Raw genomic sequence first — 25,811 nt, 5'->3', positions numbered from 1 at the left:
CAAGTGCGGATATACCTAGATCACAAAAGCGAGATTACAAGGGATGCCTTTCCATTCTCATTCCACAAGACATATCAATCAGGTTTGATAATGATACATATCACTATAACATTCTTTTTATGTAAATATCACATAGGATGCAATTTCATTTCTTTATTTATATAAGTATTATATTTTTTGAAAATAATTTATAATAACGTGAACATTACCCATGTTCATATGTGATAACATCTTTACTAAATACTTTAATTTAAACATTTTCACTTGTTTAAACACAAAAGAGTTCAACACCTATAGAAATTTGATCGATAATATATAATAACATGAACATTACGCATGTTCATATGTGATAACATCTTTACTAAGTACTTTAATTTAAACATTTTTCTTTATATAAACACAAAAGAGTTCAACAACTATGGAAATTTGATAAAAAAACGATGTAAGTGATAACACTCCATACCAACCACTAAATCACTATATTTATATAAAATTCTAAATTAGCATTTTCAGCTATTGGTGAAAAGAAATGTCGAAGTAGTGAGACTCGATCATGTGACTAACCAGTTGAATGCTACTTAAAAGATCTACGGTTTTCACAGGTGCCATGCGGTTTTCACAGATGCAATTATGATCAATATGATTACATGATGGAGAAAAAATCTAAGAATAACAAAACAATTCTGATTAAACATGCTTAGAGAGAATCTAAGAATAACAAAACAATTCATTCTGATTAAACATGCTTAGGTGGTAGACGATGAATCTAAAAAAAAATATCGTAAAATAAAACTTCATAATAAAACACCTTCAACATAATCACTATATTTATATAAATTATAAATTTTACAATAAAAAGTAAATCAAAATACCCAAAATATGATATGAAGACCTAAAAGCATTAAACATGGTGTAATTTTCATTGAATAATAATAATATTATTCTAGTAGCGGTCTTGAGTGTACAACTAAACACAATTAACCTATGAAATATTTTTGCCACGTTCAAATTATAAAACACAAAGGGAGAAAAATCCCCATTCACACCTATACAATTAACACATTGAATATAATTTTCATAGTTTTGGTTAAATTGTCTCAGGTTCGGGGTTGAACCAGGGCAGACCCGAAGCTGCTAGGCTCGGATATCGGCTGCACCTTTAACAAGCATCCTATATTCCAACCATACACCCTAATTCCCATAAATCTAGTCTTCGCTTCGCTCTCTTCCTCTGCATTACATCGCATCAGCAGATCGGTGGGTTCTGTTCGAATCAGCAGATCACTCGTCTCCTTTCGGTAAGTCGTTTATAACTTCTATCTCAATCCCCACGTTCTGTCATCAAAATAAGAACAAAATCCCGTTCTCTTTTATGAGGATTACAGTCTGATAAACCCACTGCGTTGTGTGCATTCTGGGAGTTGTAAATATATATGTATCTTGATTTGCAGATTTTTGACTTATTTTCTGGAGTTTATAAGCGTTTCCATGAATCTATGTTTTGTTTTTTTTAAAGTCTTTTTAACTCAATTCGGAACATTTATTTGTTGGGTTTTACGTCGCCATTGTTATGTGGATCTGTGGGGTTTCTTTTTATTTCTTCATTTTTGTCCAGAATATGGAAGCATTTGCATTTCGGGTAGCGGGGTTGCAACTTTTGTGATGATTTAAAGGTTACCAGAACATACATTCCTGTTTATGTTATGCATTTATGCCATGTTGAATCAATTGGTTCTGGATAATCGAGGCATGTGGTCGTCAGGTTATTTGTCGAGAAGACAGCATATTGCATAGGAATCAGTAGTTTCGTGGGTCCAATGTATCTGGCTGGGGTTTTTGAAACCCAAATCTCTTAGGGTCATTCGCTTTCGGTGACTTCTTGCTCTTTGGTCGCCCTTTCCACGTGGGTGGATGTAATTGTACATAAACTTTAAAAAAAGGAAGGACACGTCCGGCTGCAATGATCCATGAACTGTGCTCAGAGTTTCCCTGCCCACAGCGGTAATGGCTGACCGTTGCCTGGTCCTACGAGTATAAACTTGATAAATGTAGACCTATTTTTCATTTAGCAAATGAAGGGTCAGTATTTCTCTAGCTTTTAGTAGGTACACAATGTCCTTGAAATGGTATCAAGTGCAGCATCTGCACCTGGCGAGGCCACGGTAAGTGACAACACCATTCAGGAAGTACATAGAGGGAGAAGGTATTCATAGGGAAATTTTTGGGGGCTAATATTCGTCATTTAGCCAATTTCCAATATTCTGCCAGGTTTATAGCATCAAATCATTTAACTTGAAAAAATTGCAAAAGCTTTGCCAAATATTAAAGATGATTTGTTGAGAATTGTAACGTTTGGCCAAGGTTTATACACTTTTTCTTACCATGGAAAAAAACTTTTTATTTGATATTTCTAGGAGGAAATTAAAATATACGTTGTCTTTGGACCATTGGTCCAATAAAGGTGCTATTGCTGTCAATAGTAACTCCTAGATATTGCTTATTACAGTCCTCCAACAGTCTTTCTTGAATACTTGTTTCCACAGGCCCTTTCAGAGCACTGATAATCTATTTTTTATTAAGAAAACATAGAAATATCATCTTCAGGACTATCAAAAAGGGAGCTTGCTGAGTCTAAAACCAAAAATCCGTGTGTAAATTCTTGAACTGTCCCTTCCTTCCTGCAGGGACAAGGCTTCCTTTGAGAGACGATTTCCCTTTATGTTAAATTTTCGATACATATGTATAAAGGAGATAGCCTTGATACTTCTTTTAATCTCCACAATCCTGCTGTTGACTGGGTCGACAACCAAATTTGTTATCATATTTTTCCCATTAGCCCAATGTATCCATAATTTAGAATCTTCCAATACTTTGAACTTTGAAGTTTCAAAACTTCCCTATCTGCAGCAGATTTCATCAAAAGCCCCAAAGCATAAAGCTCAGCTCTGCGAAGATGGACTATAAAAAAGCGAGCTTGCTTAGTCTGAAACCAAGAGACCATGTATAGATTCTTGAACTGTGATTTCTGCCTGCAGAGATAAGGCTTTCTTTGAGAGCTGTTTCATCTTAATAGTAAATTTTTGATAAATATGAAGAAAAGATATAACCTTGAACCTTCTGTTGTTCTCTGCAGCTCTGCTGTTGTATGGGCTGAAAACCAAATCTGTTATCATATTTTTCCCATTAACCCAATCTATCAATAATTTAGAATCTCCCAATACTTGGAAGTTTAAGAATTCCCCTAATTGCAGCATATTTCATCGAAAGTCGCAAAACATAAAGCTCACCTCTACAAGGTGTTTATACACTTAGGAAAACTATAGCAGATCGGCTCTGTCAAGGCTTATATACTTGGAAAAACTATGGCACTTTCTTGGTACCGACATGTTATGTGCATTTTCACCTTCATGACCTTATGTGACATATTTCTAATCATGCCACACCACCCTATTGTCAGAACACATAATTCACACTGAATATAATCAACAAATTAATTATATGTTCTTGAATCTTGATTTAAAATAATAGAGAGTTTCTGGCTACACCAACAGGCACAGAATTGCTGTAAGCCTCAGAGGTGCTAGAATCAGACCTAGGTTGAACCTTAAACAAAGCAATCAATCCTCTTAAACTATATAAGTGGCCCTTAATTGCCAAAAACATTGATTTCGTCTCTCCATGGCTTTGGAATATGTTGGAGTAATTCATAGATCCTTTGACTCCTAAAGTGATTGTTTCTGAATCTTTATAGCAATCTCTACGTTCCCCCCTCCAAAGAAAAATGAGAAACCCCCTGTCTATTTGACAAGGGTTTCTGTTTGATAAATACATCATTTGATATGCATCAGGGGCAAGCTAGACTTTACGTATTTTTATTTTTCCAAGGAAAACTCCTTGCAGAAAACCCTATGAGTACTTCCCCATGATCCATTGGTGGTAAATGCGGTAAACTGTCTGCCCTGATTACAGAGCCTAACCTTGAGGGGATCAAGAGAGTTAAACCTACGACCTCCCCAATTTTTGGGGACCAAGAGAGTTGAGGTCATGGCCTCTCCCCAACTATGGGGGAATTGTAAGACATATATAAGAACGCATGGATTCAATCCATAATTGCATGCCATACTATAATATGGTGTATCCCTATGGGATTTCATTCCAAATAATCTGCAATTATTTTTAACTTAATCTGCAACATTTGATTGATGGGTTTTGAACTTCACCATGGTTTTGTTTATCTGTGGGATTTCTTTTATTCTTTTTTTAACATATTTAGCCAAACTATGCAAGTATTTGCATTTTTGGTGGACGGTATGCAAAGCCTAACGGTTGTGTCTTTTTTACAAATTTAAGGACTGCAAGCTCATACATTTTGGTTTCTGTTCAGTATTAGGTAATGTGGGATCAACTGCTTTTTGATAATAATAGGTATATGGTCATTATTTTATTTATTCTGAAGTCAACACATTGCATAGGCATCGGTAGTACTGTCGATACAATGTAAATTTGTTGGGGATGTCAGGCAATTCTAGTCACTATAAAGGATCATTTGTATAAGTAAATAGTATATGCAGTAGATTATTTTAGTTGTTCCCCCACATGTTTGTATGTTATTATTTGATATTGTTATGTTTTGGGGTTATTACTTTAGGAGATAATCTTCTTCTTCATAGGTGTTTTTGTGCAACTAGTCGTCATTGTAGAAATTCCACGAAATTCTGATTTGCTAATATGAACAATCTGAAAGACATTTTCTTTTCATATAAACACAGAATTTCTCTACGAAATTTGCACCAAAATAAAACAAAAATAAATGCACAATTCACACGAGAACACAACAATTTTTCTAGGGAACCCAACTTGGAAAACCCTCTCTTGCTTGAGAATTTTATTGAAGAAGACTGAGCAATAGATCTCTTACAAATACACTTGCTTCAATAGAGAATACAATGACCTCTCAACCTTAGTCCAGGCCTGAAACAACCTGCAAGATGCTGACCCTGCTTCCCTAAATCTATGCACACTAGAGTCTTGAATTCCTTGTGCAAATCTGGCTCCTATTAAATAGAGAAATTCCTTATTTCTATCCGCACTTCTAAGGGATCTTCCTCCTTCAACAATTTGCACAAGAAAACCCCTTGGCTTCTTTCTCGCACAAGCTCACACAAAATTATAATACAAAGTGTGCCTTCGTTCCTTCTTTTATAGCAATTCAAATGGATAAGTTTAGTGAATTTTATAATTAAGGAATGATTTTGTTTTTGATTAAGTTAACTAAGTGAAAACTCACATGCAACTCATCTTGAAACTCAACCACTCGTCCTTTTCCTCAATCAACTCGCAGTAGAAGACAAGCAACTCGTCCTTCCACTTGAGATCATTAGTTAACTACCTCATAGTTCGTCCTAATTTTTAGGAAATCAAACACGCCAAAGAAGGAACTCGAATTTGACTCCTTGAATTAAGGCACAAATCAAGGAATCAATTTCTCGCAACTATTTTCAACACTCCCTCTTAGTGAGGAAGGGGTTCTTTACAACTCCCAACTTATCTCTATGATGAACCAAACTTATTCTTGCCAATACCTTGGTCAAGATGTCTGTTTTTTGCTCCCTTGTTGGAATGTACTGTAGCTTCATTATCCCTTTCTGCACAAAATCTTTGAGATGATGGTCCTTGATCTCGATATGCTTTGAGCGATCATGAAACACTGTGTTCTCAGAGAGCATGATGTAGTATAGTTTGGCATCCACCTCACTCTTAGTGAAGTCCAATCCTCGAAGGTAGTTGTCAATTTGAGTGTACCATGCTCTCAAAGTCTGCTTGAGCCCATAGAGAGCTCTCTTCATCCTGTACACGTGTGTCTTTGCTGAACTCCTCAAAGGTTGCGGAGGAGTGCCCCCCCCTCTCGCTCTCGCTCCCAATCCGCGCTCAGGGCGGGAGCGTGCTCCCTAAAACGTTCCCTGCCTTTTCGGGAGCATTTAGTTTTTTTTGCAGTAATATTCCAAATGCAATTTTTTTCAAAGAAACAAATAAGTTTTGAGTGGTTCTGACCTCGTTGGATTTCATATGGAGAAAGTAGAATTTTAGATTTCATTCAAAATCCAGGGGACTTATTAGTTTTTCAGGATTTTAGGATTGGGGGATTGCAATTTTTCCATTGAATTTTGTCATGTATTAGGGTATGAAACTCGTATTTAATCAAGAGCACCAATCCCTCTATGTACCTTGATGTTAGTGACATTGGTTGTCGAACTCCTCTATCATGACCCTCTTAAAAATGTACGCATCACTCAAACAAAATTTTGACTTGACATGCTATGCTTTTTCTATCTTATGTTAATGCTTAGAGGGTGATATTAATGACAAAGATCCCTATACAGATCCAGAGGTAATGACAAAGATACCTCTAGATATTAATGCTTAGAGGGTGATATTAATGACAGACCCTGATTTTCCAACAAGACTAACAAAATTAGACATTTCTCGTGGAGTCAAGAGGCCCAAGCATAAGCAATAGATAATAGATTTACTTGTCTTTTCTAGTTTCTAGTAGTTTTAACTTTTTATAACTATTGACTCTTTCATATTTATTATGATATTTTTTTAAACAATATATGTCAATTTAAGTTTGAAGTTTGAAGTTGGCAATTATAACTCATTAGTAATGAATTATGAATATGATGCTTCATGAAAGTTGAAAGTTGTTGCATTTCATTTCATTTTATAACATTTCATTTCATGTTAGATATTATTTGTTGTAATGGTTACACTTAACTTACAAGTACAACTTTGGTGATCAATGATGATAAATGCTATATATTGAATTTTGAAAGCTTGAAACTTTAAGATTGATGAATCATGAGACTCAATATGTTGTATGTTACTAACTTGTGGGTGTCCTTTTCTTTTTTAATTATTAATTTTTTGTTTGTAAGTTTTTTCTTTTTTTTACTATTTTTTTAATACCTAATTCATCATTCTACATGTTTTTGTTGACATATATGCATCAAAATATAAAAAATATATATATTATATAAAAAACGCTCCGAGATTTGCTCCCAAACCGGGAGCTTCTGAAAATGTCGCTCCTGCTCCCATTTTCGCTCCCGCTCCCCATTTTTGCTCCTGCTCCCAAGTAACCTTGGAACTGCTCAAACCTCTTTTGCTGCTTAATATAGATCTCCTCAATCACTCCATTGAGAAAGGATGTCTTCACGTCCATATAGTGGATCTTCCACCCCATTTGTGCTGCAAGTGCCAAAATAGTCCTGATAGATGAATATCGTGCTATTGGGGCATAAGTCTCCTCAAAGTCTATCCCCTTAATTTGTCAGAAGCCCTTGGCCACGAACTTGGCCTTGTACTTCTCCACACTCCCATTTGCTCCATGCTTCACCTTGTACACCCATCTCAATCCAATTATTGATTTCCCCTCAGGTTGTGGAACAATCTCCCACACATCATTCTTGATGATAGAGGAAGAATACCCCTCCACCATGGCATCCTGCTAGACCTGCTGAGAAGTTGCCTCCTTATAAGAAGAAGGGTTAGTGTTTACCAACTCTGTCATTAATACCATATAACCTATGTAGTTTTGTGGTTGTTTACTCTGCCTAAACATGGTGCTAGGAGCCTCGATCTGCTCCTGAGCCTCTTGAATCAACCTCTTGGCCCACTTGGCCTTCTTGCTCCCTTTGGTGGGTGGCTCTGGCTGATGAAACTGCTCTCAACCTAAACTCTCCTCCTCATCTTGCTTCAAATCTTGCTGCGCTGCCCTCTTGCCACTTGGCTGTGGCTGCGTCTGTGGTTGACTCTGAGGCACTGGCTGTGACTCCTGTTTGGGAGCGAGTAGCTCCTCCTCAGATACTACAATCTGCTCATGCTATAAGGAAACTCTCAGAGCTTGATCCTCCTGGAATCTCACATCTCGCCTAAGAATTGTCTTCCTGAATCCTTGAAGATACACCTTGTATGCATGAGTTGTCTCACTTTATCCCATGAAAATTCTCTTTGTTGCTGTGGGATCCAACTTCTTCCTACTATCCTTGGACACATGACAGTAGACCTTTGTGCCAAAGATCTAGAAGTGTGAAACATCAGGCTTCTTGCCTGTGAAAGCCTCCTTTGGTGTAACTCGTCCAAGCACCCTGTGTGGACTCCTGTTTTGCAAAAATCTTGCAATGTTGCATGCTTCTGTCCACAAGAACATAGACAACTGCTGATCATGCAACATAGCCTTGGCCGCTTCAACAATACTCCTGTTCTTCCTCCTCTCGACCACCCTATTCTGTTGAGGGTTACAAGGTGCTATCAAGTCTCTTCTAATACCTTCCTTTGCACAAAACTCCTTGAAGGCATTGGAGACATATTCTCCACCATTGTCTCTTCAGTTCCTTGATTTTCTTCTCTGCCTGCTTCTCTACCAAGGCCTTAAACTCCAAGAACCTATCTAAGACCTCATCTTTCTTTCTATTAGGACACTTAGAAGCATAGTGCCTAAAATCATGGCAATGGAAGCACTTGATCTTGCTTAGATCCTCCTTCTTGGCGTTCTTCTGATCGTTCTTGCCCTTCCCTTTGCCTTTCTTGCCTTTGGCTTTATCTGCGTGAATAAGATTCTTGTCTTCCTTCTTAACCGTGGAACCTTTGCCACTGTTGCTAGAAGCTTCAACTAGACTGAGCATTAGCTCTTCCTGAGTGAAGTACTTCACAGGCGTTTCCAATCTGGCAACTTATCTTGTCTAGTAATACCTTGAACAAAAGTAGTCGACTCCCTAGTAAACCCATTTATAGCAACTCATATTAGCTCTCCATCCATCGACTTCTCTCCCACAATTGCTAGCTCATCACCGACTCCTGGAATTCTAGTGAGATAGGAAGTTGCATTCTCACCCTTTTGCATCTTGATTGTTCTCAACTTATCCTTGAGAATAATCTTCTGATTCTCAGAAGGGTCTTGATAGAGCTTGACTAAGGCATCCCACATTTCCTTAGCTATATCTTTACCTGCAACATGAGGGACTACATGATCCTGAAGTCCATCCAAGATCATCCTCTTGGTCTCAACCATTTGCCTTTGGAAAAGCCTTAACTCATTCAGATCTGAAGGTTTTGCTACACCTTTCTCTGCATAATCCTTAAGCCCAAACTTGTCCAACAAGAACATTAATTGGACTTTCCAAACACCAAAATTTGCGGCACCATCAAGTTTATCCCGCTCTCTCAATCCTACTTCTGCGTGTGTCATCTTTCAAACTTGAAGGCTATGTGCTAGTTGATTCCTGTTCACTGCTTTGATACCATGTAGAAATTCCACAAAATTTTGATACGCTAATATGAACAATTTGAAAGACACTTTCTTTTCATACAAACACAAAATTTCTCTACTAAAATTTGTAGTGGAATAAAACAAAAATAAATGCTCAATTCACACAAGAGAAACAACAATTTTTCTAGGGAACCCAACTGGGAAAACCCTCTCTTGCTTGAGAATTTTATTGAAGAAGACTGAGCAATAGATATCTTACAAATACTCTCGCTTCAATAGAGAATACAATGAATTCTCAGCCTAGTCTAGGCTTGAAACAACCTGCAAGATGCTGACCTTGCTTCCCTAAATGTATGTGCACTAGAGGTTTGAATTCCTCACACAAATTTGGCTCCTATTAAATATGGAAATTCTCTATTTCTATGCACACTTCTAAGGGATCTTCCTCCTCCAACAATTCACACAAGAAAACCCCTTGGCTTCTTTCTCGCACAAGCTCACAGAAAATTATAATACAAAGTGTGCCTTTGTTCCTTCTTTTACAGCAATTCGAATAGCTAAGTTTAGTGAGTTTTCTAGTTAAAGAATGATTTTGTGACTGATTGAGGTAACTAAGTGAAAACTCACATGCAACTCATCTTGTCTCAAATCTAAGACTTGAAACTCAACCATTTGCCCTTTTCCTCATTCAACTCGCACTAGAAGACAAACAAGTCGTCCCACCACTTGAGCTCATTAGTTGATTTCCTTATAGCTCATCCTAATTTTTAGGAAATCGAGCATGCCAAAGAAGGAACTCGAATTTGACTCCTTGAATTAAGGCACAAATAAAGGCATCAATTTCTCGCTACTATTTTCAACAATCATTATTTTGTTTGGGCGCTGTGTTCTTTTGGTTTGGTGTATATTTATCAAGCTCTTTGGGTATTTTGGGTGTTGGTATTAGAGCTTTGGGGTCGCTATCCCAAGGTCATTCGTTGACAACAACTTCCTTTTTGTCCTTTTTGTTATATATATATATATATATATAATGAGGATAATTGTAATAATGATTAGGTAATTAGTAATTAGTATTGAAGAGGCATGTCTAAATGGGACATGACCTTCCATGAAGAGGCATTGGCTAGTATATAAGCAAGCCCCTCACTCTCAATTGTAACATCATTCTCATACATAATATATAATCTTGTATCTCAATGGAGATCTACATATTCCAAGTCTTCTGGAGTATTTAATTTGAAGAACGAACTTTGTTTGGTTCTTTTCATACAAACACAAAATTTCTCTACTAAAATTTGTAGTGGAATAAAACAAAAATAAATGCTCAATTCACACAAGAGAAACAACAATTTTTCTAGGGAACCCAACTGGGAAAACCCTCTCTTGCTTGAGAATTTTATTGAAGAAGACTGAGCAATAGATATCTTACAAATACTCTCGCTTCAATAGAGAATACAATGAATTCTCAGCCTAGTCTAGGCTTGAAACAACCTGCAAGATGCTGACCTTGCTTCCCTAAATGTATGTGCACTAGAGGTTTGAATTCCTCACACAAATTTGGCTCCTATTAAATATGGAAATTCTCTATTTCTATGCACACTTCTAAGGGATCTTCCTCCTCCAACAATTCACACAAGAAAACCCCTTGGCTTCTTTCTCGCACAAGCTCACAGAAAATTATAATACAAAGTGTGCCTTTGTTCCTTCTTTTACAGCAATTCGAATAGCTAAGTTTAGTGAGTTTTCTAGTTAAAGAATGATTTTGTGACTGATTGAGGTAACTAAGTGAAAACTCACATGCAACTCATCTTGTCTCAAATCTAAGACTTGAAACTCAACCATTTGCCCTTTTCCTCATTCAACTCGCACTAGAAGACAAACAAGTCGTCCCACCACTTGAGCTCATTAGTTGATTTCCTTATAGCTCATCCTAATTTTTAGGAAATCGAGCATGCCAAAGAAGGAACTCGAATTTGACTCCTTGAATTAAGGCACAAATAAAGGCATCAATTTCTCGCTACTATTTTCAACAATCATTATTTTGTTTGGGCGCTGTGTTCTTTTGGTTTGGTGTATATTTATCAAGCTCTTTGGGTATTTTGGGTGTTGGTATTAGAGCTTTGGGGCCGCTATCCCAAGGTCATTCGTTGACAACAACTTCCTTTTTGTCCTTTTTGTTATATATATATATATATATATAATGAGGATAATTGTAATAATGATTAGGTAATTAGTAATTAGTATTGAAGAGGCATGTCTAAATGGGACATGACCTTCCATGAAGAGGCATTGGCTAGTATATAAGCAAGCCCCTCACTCTCAATTGTAACATCATTCTCATACATAATATATAATCTTGTATCTCAATGGAGATCTACATATTCCAAGTCTTCTGGAGTATTTAATTTGAAGAACGAACTTTGTTTGGTTCATTTGGTATCAGAGCGGGTTCGATCCTTTGGCTGCTTTACGCTGCACAAGAGCCTCGTTCTCTGTTCCAGGCCTTTGGCTATCAACATCCCATCAACCTTTTTGCCGTATAATTGAAGCGTTTCACTACTAGAGTTGGGGTTTCTCCATATCACCATTTAGGCCTTTGGCCATTTGATAAATAAAAAAAATAATAAAAACAAGAAATTGGAAAAAATTTAAAAAAAATTATAAAAAAAGAGGTAAAAAGAAAAAAAACATAGAAGTAAAAAACATTAAATAAGAAAAAAGAGAGAAAGGAAGTTATTATTATTATTATTTTTTTTATTTGTTGTTTATAAATATATTGAAAAAAAATTGTATATAAAGAAAAAAGGAAAATAGAAAAGGTTATATATATAAAAATAAAAAATTCAAAATCAACAGCCCCCGTAAGTAGGTATTCGCCAACACCTTACTTGCAGTCATTTTCTATTGCAACAAAGTTGCCACTTCAAGTCATTATTGCATGTTAGCTACAGTATGTAGCCACCGACGACCAACAGACCCCGTAGCAGTAACCACGGTTCTAACCTCGATCGCCACCGCATGCCATTGCCACCAAACCCTGTTTAACTGTTGTCACCATCCCTATCAAGCCGCAGTCCGACTGGAATTCCACGCCATCATTATCCATTTCGTTCGATTCTCCTTCAGTTTCATCCATTTCTGTTAACCAACCGACCCCTGCCTTGTCACTGTAACGCTTGTCTCCATTCTTGTGTGCCGTGTCAAACATTTATCACAGTTAATCGCCATCCGACGCCATATGCGGGCCATCTAAACCCTTTGCATCGTTCAAACTGGCGCATGACCTTACTCGACCTTGTTGATTGTTATGTTCCAACCTCCGCATCATTTCGAACCGGCACATGACTCATTTCATCTATTAACGTTGGTTGTTGGGTGATATTTAAATGTTAATAATTATAATTTAACTATATTATATAGTTTATATAATTATATAAAAAATATATAAATTAATTTATAATTAAATTAAAAAAAATTATATCAAAAGGGAAGTTAATACACACACACACACACACACACACACACATATATATATATATATATATATATTTAAAAAAAGGGATAGTGTAACCTTGGCTCAAGTCAAGGGAAAGTTCTTTAAATTGAGGAAGAGTAATATTTTATTATAAAACTTAGAAGGGTTATTAAAAAAAACCTAAGTTCATCTTGACAAGCAAAATGACATTTAATTCGGAATTGAAGGAAGGAAGATTCCTAGAAACTAAATATAACTACACCTCAGTGCTATTTAGAATTGAAGGTCTATTGTGGGAGAAGATGTTACTATCGCTATCTTGCCAGCGGAAAATAAAAATTATATAAAACCTAAAATCACAAACCAATTAGTGATTCCCGAGTCAAATATAATTGAAAAATTTGACTTTTTAACAAGAAAATATATGGCATAACCAATTTACAATTAAATGTTGGAGATTATACATTCGTATCACAATTTTCAGTTCAAACACTATCGAACGATCAAGGTGACATTATTTTAGATTCGCTTTGGATGGAAACCTTTGGTTCCTTCAACGTGAATACGAAAAAGAAGTTTTTGACATTCTCTTACAAAAAGAAAAAAATAACACTACAAGATGTCACCATGAAGCCATATTTAGTAACACCAGAAGACATCCACGATATTTCAAAAGTAATTTTTTAAGAAGGTAAAAAAGTATTACAAAATATGCAAAATGAAATTGACAAAATCACTGCTAATAGAAATGAAGAATTCTTGCGACTTAAGGATCATAGCAAAAAATTACTAACACAAATTAAAAAGCTTAAGAAGGACAAGAAGTCGTTAAAAGACAAGTTAGAACATTGTATTGGAGGAAGTATCGAACCAGTCAATAACAGAACTCAAGAAGAAGATCAATCATTTGAAGGAAAAACACACTCACATGCTACAATCTAGACGATGAAAATTCCAAAAACTCAACAATTGTAGTACTAGAAGGAAATAAAAAGATTTCCACAGACCTAATAAGGGAAAGTCAAACCTAAAATGTTCCCTATCGACATTCGAATCATGAGAGTAGACAACTCAACCAAGTTATGTATCAAGACCATTCAAAACAGAAACAACAAACTGATGTTCCAAAGAATATTGATGTAACCTCAATCCAGTGCTATGATGACAATTCATTACAAAATTCCAATGATCAGAATATTCCATAGAAGATTAATCTAAGATGGTCTAATCCCTTTTCAGCGCAATAGTTTTGTTTGTCACTTAAAAGATCAAGAATATCAACGAAGATGATAGTGCCAAGACAAGAAGACATTCGAAACCGAAAAAGAGATCAAGCCTTTTGCATCAACGAGCTTTGAGGACAAAGCTTTTTTGAGGAGGAAGGCAATGTTATGAATAAAATATATATAAATAATATAAATATAAATAATGAGGATAATTGTAATAATGATTAGTTAGTTAGTATTCAAGAGGCATGTCTAAACGGGACATGACTTTCTATGAAGAGGCACTGCCTAGTATATAAGCAGGCCCCTCACTCTCAATTGTAACATCATTCTCATGCATAATATATAATCTTGTATCTCAATGGAGATCTACATATTCCAAGTCTTTTGGAGTATTTAAATTGAAGAACGAACTTTGTTTGCTTCACTTTTATTGAGGGCGGTTGTAGTTTTAGATAAAAAGATTTAGTAAAGAACTTGTCTTGATGCAATAATTGATCAAAAATGGTTAGAGCCTCCTAGGGGCTATGTTGACAATAGTGGTATGATTGCTTAGTCTCATGAACTTGTGATAGGAAAATCTATTTTGCATTTTGCAAACGAAGGGAAAGTGTTTTTCTAGGTTTTAGGTGATATTTGTTACCTTTAGAGTGACTATAAGTACTTTAAGTGCAACAACTCTACATTAGGAAGCAATGCTAGTTTGACTCAGAACACCATTTAGGAGGCACATATGGAGAGGTACACAATGTTTCACCCTCTACATCTTTATGGTACATATTTCACCTTTACATCTTGATGGTACATATTTCTAATCATGCCACCTTACCCTATAGTTAATCATGTTAGTCACACAATACACTCATTACCTAAATATGTTTCCTTATCTGAAAAATAAGACATATAATTAGACTTAGATTATCAAGCATAAAACTATAGCTAACCTTGATGGTACTAGGTTTGGATCCAGGCTACAACTTTAACAAAACAATCAATCCTATTATACTACATTTCTAGATAATTAGTGTAAACATTGTTGTTGTCTCTCTCTACATTATAATGATGTTTGTTGGAGTCAACAACAAATCCTTTGGTTCTTCCTATATTCTTTCTATAAAGAAAAATCATTATTTTATTTTATGAGGGTTTTCATTTGATATGCATTTGAGTAGATGTTATAATATATATATGAGTACTTGTTTTGCAATATCCAACCCTTTTGAAGATTTCTATTAACATTTCTATCGAGATTTACGTAAGAAAGTATGGATTCACTTCATACTTTTCTTAAAAGTCTTTTGTCTCAATTTGGAGCATTTGATGGGTTTTACTTTACTATTGTTATGTGGGATTTCTTTATATATATATATATTATTTTTAGTAGACACAAATATTTGCATTTTGGGTAGTGGTGTATGCAAAGTTTGGGGTCTTGCGATGACAGGCTCACAAGTCATGCAATTTGGCTCTTGCTATATATTTTAGTTACGTGGGATCAATTGGATATGGATAACATTAGGTATGGATTGCTTTAGTCATGCAATTTGGCTCTTGCTATATATTTAAGTTATGTGGGATCAATTGGATATGGTTGACATTAGGTATGGATTGCTTTACTTTTGTTTGTAAATAATAGATTTCATAGGTACCGATAATTGGTTGGGGTGTTAAGGCCATCTCTTATGGTTATTTGCTTTCAACAACCTTTTCCTTTTTTTTCTTCCTCTCTAGTGTTGATTGGAGTAGAGAAGTAAGGGTTTTGCTTGCTTAAGTTCTAAGGCTAGCAAAGGGACTAACAAGACAACCACTTTAGTACAATATTAAATTATTTAACTATTTCCTAAAGTTGGATTTAGGGAAAAAATTAAAATTCCTAAGTTAACTTATGATTTAATTTGAGCCCTTCATCACGATCTAATCTCAGCCATTGAAAGCAACTTCAGGGTTTGGGTCGAAATTATAAGAGGAGATAAGAGTGAAGTGGAGATCAGTTCGAAGAGCACATAGAGTGTGTGATTGGCTCAACAAGGAAGTTAGGGTTTGCAGTGGTCAGTTATCAAATTAGCGACATAGAGGCAGAAGGAAGGGGGGTCGAATAGTCTTAACCTAGTCCAAAACTAGCATGGCTGTACAATGCGTAGGAGGTAGGAGTAACTTAATTGTATGATAACACGAGTGCGTAGTGGTTGTATTGGTCCCTTTTGCTGTAAGAGGGACGCTGTCCCTTGTTGTAAAAATTTCCAGTTTATTTCTTGAGCTAATTGAAAACACATACAATGTTGCAGGTTTTCCTTGGAGTTGGGGTTTCTTGGGTATATTTGTGTTCTGTGTGATTTTGTCTTCTGATTTATTTATTTTTTTTCGTTGTGCATGCTGAAGTTAGAAAACTTAGTGTATTTGCATTTTAATTTTCCAACGTAATAATTGTTTGTATTTATGGTTTTTACATTTAGGAAATTGTGAATTAGTTATTGGGTTTCAAGGAAATCTAACAGGGTATTAGAGCAAAGCCTCTGATTGAAGACCAAACACAATTTTATCTCCAGGAGCATGTTTTGCGATTAAGAGGGAGCGAGTTTATCATATCAATTTGTCTGCTAGGGTTTTTGGGTAGTGCGCATTGCTTTTGGCAGTGCGATTTGTTTTTGCAATGCAATTTGGCAGTATGGCATATTAGGGTCTCAGATTTGAAGACAAATTGGACGGTGTGTTCAACTTTTGTTCGTGGCATGAAAGGATAACAATGGTGCTAGAGTAGCAAGGGGTATGGGATTTTGTTCATAATGCCCCAATTGTACCCTCTGACCCTCAGTGGCCGGCTCAACATGACAAGATGGATGCCAGGGCAAGAAGAATCATCTTGGAGGGAGTCAAAGACCACATTATTCCTCACCTGACTGGGAAGAAGATAGCCAAAGCCATGTGGACAACCATCATTGGTCTCTATCAGGGTTTGAGCGAGGCCAAAAAGTTGGTATTGAAGGACAAGCTTAGGAATATTACAATGTCCAAGTCAGATTCTATGGTGTCTTACCTCACCAAGTTTTCCAAAGTAAAGGAAGAGTTGGCTGGTGTGGGTGAAACAATTCCAAATAGGGATCTGGTAAATTTTGCTATGTTGGGTTTCTCCAAATCGTGGCAAGCCTTCACAGATGGGATATGTGCCTGAGAAAACCTTCTAGATTGGGAGCGATTATGGGGAGACTGTGTCCAAGAGGAGATTCACAGACAAGCTGGGTCACGTGTTAAGGCCGAGGAAGATGAAAAAAATTCCGCTTTAGCCAACAAAGGGAGCAAATCCAAGGGCAAGAAGAGTAGTGGTGGTGGAGAGTCGAGCTCCAAGGGCGAGAAGAAGAAAAAGGATCTTAGTAAGGATCGTGCCACTAGTTTGGGCATTATGCTACTAAATGCCCTGACAGGAAGAAAGGATCCAAGGACCAAGTAGCAGCTCTTTGCAAAGATCGATGAGTTTTGTTCTCATTTTAAGGAGTTTTCACTCGTTGGTTGCATGGCAAGCTCAATGGCTACCAGTTTATGGTATGTGGACATCGGTGCGTCCTGTCATATGACGGGAAATAAGAAGTATTTTAACAGATTGTCAGAAAGGGACATGTAGTTCGACATTTAGATGGAAGATGATGGAAAGTACCGAGATGAGGGTATTGGTATAGTTTGATTTGAGAGGGAGTTTGGAAACTTTCTTTATCTCAAATATGTCCTTTATGTACCTAGGCTCAAGAAGAATCTCATTTTAGTTTTAGCATTGGAGGATAAGGGGTACAAGGTGATCTTCAGATAGGGTAGGGTTTTCATAAATCCCTCAGACTCCAATGTGGCGAAGCAGATCGGGGCTACACACAAGAGCCTGTACAAATTATAGCTTGAGACAACTGCAACATTAACCAGCAGAGGGGACTGTGACTCAGGGCCCAGGCAACGAGCTTCGGGAGTTATCATGTTATGGCATAGTGCATGGGTAATCTGCACCATGGAGCTCTAAAGATTCTCAAGGAGATAATAACAAGATTGCCATAGTGCATTGTCGATTAACATGAGGTATGCAAGGGTTGCACACTTAGCAAGTATGCCAAATCATATTTTCCAACTAGAGATAATAAGGCCAAAGGGTATCTTGGATCTTGTTCATTCAGATGTTTGTGGTCCTTTCTCTATAACATCCCTTAGTGGGTACAAGTATTATGTCACCTTTATAGATGATCACTCAAGGATGGAGTCTTATCAAAGTTTTTGGAGTTTAAGGCCTTGGTTGAGAACCAAAATGACAAGAAAATCAAGGCGTCGAGGTCTGATAATAGTGGAGAGTACACCACAAACACATTCAAGGAGTTTTGTGCCAAAGAGGGCATCAGGAGGGAGTTGAATACACATTATAATCCTTAACAAAACGGGATGGCAAAGTGTAGGAACATGGCCATAATTGGAGCAGCCAAAGCCATGTTGCATGACCAGGGGTTGCCCAAGTTTCTTTGGGTTGAGGCAAGCAATACAACAATTTTCTTGTAGAATTGGAGCCCACATAAAGTGTTGGGGTGAGTTACACCAGAGGTGGCATTTACATGGAAGAAATTGTTAGTTTTTGTAGCATCAAAGGTGTTCTAGTCTCGAAACTTTGTGGAGAAGCTAAAACACAGGGGTTCTCCATAACCAAGAAATCGTTTCTGGAAATGCCACCTAGAAATGTCTCAATTAGATTATTAGCCAATTTTAAAATATTTCCTAAGTCTAAACTTAGGAAAATTGGTTAATTAATCAGTACTAATTGAGAAAGGTAAGAATTCTCTAGAAACTGACACAGAGCGACTAGGAAATAATCTCAACCATTGATTAAGATTTAATCTTGGTTGTTAGAGTAACTGGAGATTATAAGAAGTTGATGGGTAGATGGAGGAACACACTTGAGATTGACTTTCCTTGGGTAGTTTGACCTTCCAGAGAGTAGCAACAGTTGCTGGAAGAGTTCGAGCTAGAGAAGGGAAGTAGAGACAGAGGGGCAGAGACAGTGAGTCTGGAGGAAGTTTTCCAGTTCTGGAGAGTCAAAAAGAGGAGGTCGAGATATTCCCCAGGAGGCTATGCAGAGGCAACAACACAAAGCCTCAAGAGGGCAATTCGATCTAGTTAAAGAGGATCTCGTTCTCAGTTCCAGAGGTTGGGAATACTTTCCATAGTTCTGATTCCTGAAGAGACCGTTTCTCAGTCAACAACATGCAGGATGACTAGATTGGCAACTGATTCAGGCAAAGCGTGTAAGGGACTGCGCTAGGATGATGTAGGGCCTGCGCAGAGCTTGTTGGACGACTAACTTTTCAGAGCTCAGGCAGTGCCAGGATTGCTCGTAGAGGGTAATTTTCCTCAAAGAATTTTTGCCAGTATTTCTCTTGGATAGATTTGCCAGTTTGGTGATATTTATTGTACTCAGAATTTCTCACTGCTGCTTAATAATAAAAACCCGTAGCTGCTACACTAGTTTTCTCACATTGGGTTTTTCTGGGGACATTTGTCCAAAAATAACAATGTTATATTTTTGTGTGTGTGCTAGTATTTTCTCAGTTTCCAATTTATCTTTCGTAGTATTTTTATTTTTGAAGATTGTAGTGTGATTAATTCGTTGTTGCTATAGCAATAACCTCCATAATCTATTTATAGAGTAGAAGAATTAATTGTAGTTGCCGCAATAGAATTTCAGTAGTGAAATTTTCACACGGTATCAGAGTGATTTTGATCATATGAGGAAGCTCAAAAGCAGAAAAATTTGTTGTTCAGAGGGAGCAGTAGTATGAATTTTTTGGGGGCTGTGTAGTGCCTAGTAAGGCAGTGCAAATTGTTGGGCAGTTCGATTCTTTTAGTGCAGGATTGGCAGAAAAGTTCAACTTGCTAGAAAGAGTGATTCCAGTAGGCAGAGGGAGCAACAATAGCTCAAATTTTATGCTGAGTAGATTCCTTGTTTGGGCACAGGGGGGTTTTGCAGCAGTTTGCAGTAGTAGAATCAATGTCAGGTGGAAGAGAAAGTGCACGTATAGAGGGAAATTTCTCTTAGAGGGTTTCTAGCCTAGAAATCTAAATTCCTTGTTGTATTCAGCAGTCACTGCAAGCAAATTTCTCACTACAAGAGGGAGTATGAATAGTATATTCAATAGTTGAGCAGGTAAAAGAGGGAGTTTTCCATTTCAGTTTCAGAGATGGCCATAGTTGGGCTTAGAGATCAGGATAGGTTGGAGGGAGCCTCCAACTATATCATTTGGAAGGCTAGGATGTCCTTCCTGCTAGATGAATTTGGCCTGAAGACTTATGCAGATAATGTTGTGGCAATACCAATCGACGCATATAAGCTCTGAGAGTACAGGAAAGACATGGAAAAGGCGAAGTGAATGATCTTGGATGGAGTCTGGGACCATATAGTCTCGCATATATCTGGCAAGAATACTGCCACAAAGATGTGGGATGTTCTCGCTCAACTATATTAGAATTCTTTCGAGCAAAGGAAGATGTTCCTAAAGGAGAAGCCGAGAAACCTCAGGATGCATAAGGGTGAAGGCATTGATCCCTTTCTCACCAGAATTCAGTAAATTTGCGATTAGCTTGCAGTCATTGGGGATGCGCCTCAACCTACAGAGCTTGTGCGTTTGGCCTTGAACAGTCTCTTCGAGGAATGGGAAACCTTCGTCCAAGGCATTTTGGGACGAGATACATTACCAGGGTGGGACATGATTTGGTTAGCCCTGCAACAATAGGAGATGAGGCGAGCACTTGTGAAGACCTCCATCAGCGGAAGGAGCAGTAAAGGTTCGAAAGGAGAGGAGGAAGAGAATGTGGTCCTTGCATCAAAGGGTCCCAGTCAGGGACAGGGGGAGAAGAAGAAAAAATAGGACCTATCTAAGGTCAAGTGCTTCAAGTGTGGTGAGTTTGGCCACTACAATACTTAGTTTCCTCTCAGAAAGAAGGACAAGTAGGAGAAGCAAGATCAGGTGGCAACATCTGCAGAGATAGACAAATTGATCTAGGTAAGAGGAAGACTTCAACATGTTTGTAACTATACCTCCAGGAATGAGGTGGGGCGATATGGAGTTATAGTCCTAGAGCAACACAGAGGTTTGGGCAGGGTCCATTGAGGTGTCTTCCTCATGGATCATTACCTTGCTATAGGGGCCCACAGTATTCAGTGACTGGATGGATCAGTGTCAGTGATGCACTTGGATATCAGAGTGATATTTAAATACTAGTTGCAGTCAGGTGCTGAGGAGCGCAGAGCAGTGTTGACAACAGAGCAAGAGGCTCAGTGCAAAGTCAACAACAATGCAGATTCTTCAGTGGACAGTGTAGAGGCTAGTAGCAGTCAGATGCTTAGGAGACAAATGCAACACAAAGACACAGTTGATTCAATAATATTTCACATGCTTCTCAATTGCAGTAGCAACAACAACAAATGAGAGGGAGTTGTAGTGCAGATGCAGTGTTAGCAACAATATAACAGTGTCAGCAACAACACAAATGCAATATCAAGAGTTGCACAGTAGTTGGTGGGTTGTGGCAGGCAGTCACAGTGGCCAAACATTAACAACGTATATAGAGGGTGATGTAGACAGGGTGTTGTAGCAGTAGTGCAGCACTAGAACACCTTCCTCGCTAAGAGGAGTGTTAGTTTTTGTAGAATTAGAGGTGTTCTAGTCTCAAAACTTTGTGGCGAGGGTAAAACACAGGGGTTCTCCATAATCCAGAAATCGTTTATGGAAATTCCACCTAGAAATGTCTCAATTAGATTATTAACCAATTTTATATATTTCTTAAGTCTAAACTTAGGAAAACTGGTTAATTAATCAATATTAATTGAGAAAGGTAAGAATTCTCTAGAAACTCACACAGATCGACTAGGAAATAATCTCAACCATTGATTAAGTTTTAATCTTGGCCGTTGGAGTCCCAATTGGAGATTATAAGAAGTTGATGGGTAGATGGAGGAACACACTTGAGATTGATTTTCTTTGGGCAGTTCAACTTTCCAAAGAGCAATAGCAGTTGTCGGAAGAGTTTGAGATAGAGAAAGGAAGCATAGACAAAGAGTGGTAGAGATTGTGAGTTTGTAGGAAGTTTTCTAGTTCTGGAGAGTCAGAAAGAGGAGGCTGCGCAAAGGTAGTGTAGAGCCTTAAGAGGGCAATTCGATCTAGTTGAAGAGGAGCTCGTTCTTAGTTCTAGAGGCCGGGCATATTTTTCTGAGTGCCGAAGAGACAGTTTCTTAGTCAACAATAGGCAAGACAAATAGATTGGCAGTTGATTTAGGTACAGTGTGTAAGGGGCGGTGATAGGGTGACACAGGGTCTACGCAGAGCTAGTTGGATGACTAACTTTTCAGAGGTCAGATAATGTCGGGATTGCTCGGAGAGAGGGTAATTTCCCTCAGAGAATTTTTGCCAGTATTTCTCTTGGATAGATTCGCCCGTTTGGCAACATTTACTGTACTCAGAATTTCTCATTGTTGCTTAATATTAAAAATCTGTAGTTGCTGCACCGGTTTTCCCACATTGGGTTTTTTTGGGGACATTTGTCCAAAAATAACGATGTTATATTTGTGTGTGTGTGTGCTAGTATTTTCTCAGTTTCCAGTTTATCTTCCACAATATTTTTATATTGTAGTGTGATTAATTCTTTGTTGCCATAGCAATAAACTGCATAATCTATTTACAATTAGAAGAATTGATTCCAGTTACTACAATAGAATTTCACTAGTGAAATTTTCACAGAAACTAGATGTGTCACATTTTCAAAAATTCGGTAGCCTTGTGTATTGCCATGTTCCAAAGGAGAAGAGGAAGAAGCTAGAGCCCACAACAACGAAGGGCATGTTTGTGGGCTACAACGAGACATCCAAGGCGTATAGGGTGATATTCCAACACAGGAAGACAATCATCAAGAGAGACGTGAAGTTTGAGGAGGGATACAATGTAGGAGGAGGAGTAACAAGCTCCCAAGCTAGAGGTTCAGTCAACACCTCAAAGTTCAAACTACAACTCAACATGTTGATGGGCACGTTAAGCAATAAAAGGATGAGGACACATAGTCGGAGGAGCAACAAGCTCCCAAGCTAGAGGTTCAGTTAACACCTCAAAGTTCAAACTACAACTCAACATGTTGATGGGCACGTCAAGCAATAGAAGGATGAGGACACATAGTCGGAGGAGAGAGTGGAGCCCACTCAGGTAGTGACTCCCAACATAGGGAGAAGGAGAGCGGGATTGATAGATTAGTTGATTTAGGAGGCGCAGGAGCGAGTTGGTGCTCTAACACATTAGTGAGATAGAGCAGACAACCACAAAGGTATAGAGGATACATGGTATTTATGACGGAGTTGTTGGATGTTGAGCTTTCCAGTTATTAGGAGGCAACCAATTAGCAGGTGTGGAGAGATGCCATGGTGTGCTCTCTCTGGGTCTACAAGATCATGCATGGGGCTGATGGGAGCATCGAGAAATATAAGGCAAGATTTGTGGTAAAGAGGTTCTCACAAGTAGAGGGGATCAATTATGATGAGGCCTTTGCTGTCGTGGCCAAATATTTGTTTGTTAGGGCTATTGCAGCGTAGATGGGGTGGAGGATCCACTAGATGGACGTTAAAACAACATTCCTCAATGGGGTTGTTGAGGAAGAGATTTATATTGAGCAGCTGGAGGGATTTAAAACATGCAACAAGGAGACTCATGTTTGTAGACTCAAGAGAGACTTGTATGGGCTCAAACGGGCTCCACAAGCATGGTATGCTTGGATATACAATTATGTTTAGGGTTTGAGCTTCATCAAGAGTGAGGCAGACCCCGACCTCTACTACATTGTTGTTGGAGGTGAGCCGCTTATTTTGGTACTATATGTGGATGATTTGATTTTAATAGGCACAGATAAGCTCGTGCAAGAGAGATCTTGCAAGCAAGTTTCAGATAAAGGATATGGGGCTTATGCACTATTTCCTTGGGCTAGAGGTTTGGCAGGGTGACGATGAGTTCTTCTTTGGGTAGGGCAAGTATGTTCTGAAGATTTTGAGGAGATTCCACATGCAGGATTGCAGGCCCATGACTGCGCCTCTAGTCACAAATTGGAGGAAGGCAGATACATCTAGATCGGGGTAATTAGATGCTTCACTTTACCGATAGTTGATAGGGTCGTTGATGTATTTGGTGAATATGCGACCATACATTTTTTTGCAGTTAACTCTTTGAGCCAGTTTATGGTTGAGCTTGCCAGAACACATTGGGTTCTTGCTAAGCATGTGTTGAGATATCTTAGGGGAACAATAGAGATTGGATTGTGGCATAGAGAGGTTGATGAGATGAGGCTTGAGGGCTTCACTGATGAAAATTAGGCAGGGAGTTCTACAGACAGGAAGAGCACATTGGGATGCACATTCAGTGTTGGATCAACAATTGTTTCTTGGTTCAACTAGAAGCAAAGATCAGTTGCGTTGAGTTCAACAGAGGCTGAGTACATGGACGCCAGTTTGGCAGGGTGTGAAGCTATTTGGTTGAGGAAGCTTGTCGTGGGCTTGTATGGGATAGAGTTGGAGCCGACCAAGATCCACTGTGACAATTAGAGCTCCATTAAGCTCTCCAAGAATCTAGTGATTCACAATCGCTCAAAGCACATCGACCTATGTTGTCACCACATCAAATATATTGTTGTAAGAGGTATAGTTACACTATAATATGTACCAATAGAGGAGCATACTACAAAAGACATTCTGATCAAGGCTTTACCGGGGAGCAAATTTGTTTACCTTGGTGAGAAGTTGGGTGTAGTGCAAAACACCTTCTTTTCTAAGAGGGAATGTTGATTGGAGTAGAGAAGTAAGGGTTCTGCTTGCCTAAGTGTTAAGGATAGTAGGGGACCCACAAGACACCACTTTAGCAAAATATTAAATTATTTAACTATTCCTAGAGTTGGACTTAGGAAAAATTAAATTTGTATGTTAACTTATGATTTAATCTTAACCCTTCATCACAATCTAATTTTAGTCTTTGAAAGTGACTTTAGGGTTTGGGTCAAAATTATAAGAGGAGATAGAGCGAAGAGGAGATCAATTCGAAGAGCATAGAGAGTGTGTGATTGGCTCAATAAGGAAGTTAGGATTTGCAGTAGTCAGTGATCAAATCAACAACGAAGAGGTAGAAGAAGGGGGTCAAATAGCGTTAGCCTAGTCTAGAACAAACGCGACTGTATATTGTGGCAAAAGGCAAAAACCAACGCGACCATAAGATAGCAAAGAGTGCATAGGGTTGTATCAGTTTTTGAAGTTGGATTTGCTTAAAAAGGGAAACAGTCCTTGTGGTTAAAATTTCTAGAGTTTTTTTGCTGAGCTAATAGAAAACAAACACAAAGTTGCAGGTTTTCCCTGGAGTTGGGGTTTCTTTGGTATAGATTTGTGTTCTATGTGTTCTATGTTGTTGTCTTTTGATTTATTTTTATTTTTGTTGCATGCCAAGTTAGAAAACTCCATGTATTTGCAATTAAGTTTCCAATGCAACAATTGTTTGTATTTTTGGTTTTACAGTTGGAAAAATGTGAATCAATTGCTGGGTTTAAGGAAATGTAACATCTATTGTGGGTTGATGTAGTTGTAAATAAAATAAATAAGGACATGCATCACTTAGTAATCGATGAAATGTGGTCATTGTCTCCTGGGGTGGTCATATTGCTTACAACAATGATGAAAAAAGATTGCTTGGTCATGTGAACATGAAAGAACATCATTTTGCGTTTGGAAAATGAAGGAAAAGTAATTTCTATCTTTTGGGGGGTATAACAAATAAATGTCTAGTATGAGGTAGGGTTTGATATGTTGGGA

The 25,811-nt window shown here is 37.9% G+C and overlaps 1 protein-coding gene across 1 annotated transcript in view; it reads left to right on the top strand.

Annotated features, from left to right (window-relative positions):
- Positions 1-1,140: 1,140 nt before the first annotated feature.
- Positions 1,141-25,811, top strand: part of LOC149205566 (uncharacterized) — a 68,546-nt gene continuing 43,875 nt past the window's right edge. Inside the window, exon 1 of the mRNA XM_089395118.1 lies at positions 1,141-1,298. The gene's annotated coding sequence lies outside the window, so the exon portion shown is untranslated. The remainder of the gene's footprint in view (positions 1,299-25,811) is intronic.

Source organism: Pinus tabuliformis, chromosome 1_2 (genome assembly GCF_031772625.1).
Source record: "Pinus tabuliformis cultivar Carrire ecotype Pingquan chromosome 1_2, CPIR1, whole genome shotgun sequence".
In the NCBI taxonomy this organism is placed as follows: Eukaryota; Viridiplantae; Streptophyta; class Pinopsida; order Pinales; family Pinaceae; genus Pinus; species Pinus tabuliformis.
The sequence above is the reverse complement of the archived record's forward strand: the minus strand, read 5'-3'. Positions and strand labels throughout refer to the sequence as shown.